We start from the raw sequence: 297 nt of genomic DNA, 5'->3' as shown, positions 1-297 counted from the left end.
AAAAAAAAAAAAAAGATGGGCAAGACTCAGAGGGGATCCTTACAGAAGGGAAACTGAGGCTCAGGGAAGGGTGTGATTGCCCAAGCCCATCTGATGGACACCTCTTGGTCTGAGCGGGTTCCAGAGGTGGGTGGGGTTTCACTGGTGAGCAGCCAGACTGAGAGAGGGGAAGGAAGAAACTGGGAGAGAGGCAAAGAAATTCAGAGAGATGGGGACGAGAAAGTGGGAGAGACAGATGGGGAGAGATTGGCAGACGTGGGGCAGGGCCAAGGGTCTGAAGCACGATACCTGCGGGCC

At 54.5% G+C, this 297-nt stretch overlaps 1 protein-coding gene across 1 annotated transcript in view; it reads right to left on the bottom strand.

Moving 5' to 3' along the window:
- Window positions 1-297, bottom strand: part of LMTK3 (lemur tyrosine kinase 3) — a 17,075-nt gene that overhangs the window by 3,684 nt on the left and 13,094 nt on the right. The window lies entirely within an intron of this gene.

This window comes from Neophocaena asiaeorientalis, unplaced genomic scaffold, assembly GCF_003031525.2.
Source record: "Neophocaena asiaeorientalis asiaeorientalis breed wild unplaced genomic scaffold, Neophocaena_asiaeorientalis_V1.1 scaffold629, whole genome shotgun sequence".
NCBI lineage: Eukaryota > Metazoa > Chordata > Mammalia > Artiodactyla > Phocoenidae > Neophocaena > Neophocaena asiaeorientalis.
Note: the sequence above shows the minus strand (reverse complement) of the source record. Positions and strands in the feature narration are given on the sequence as shown.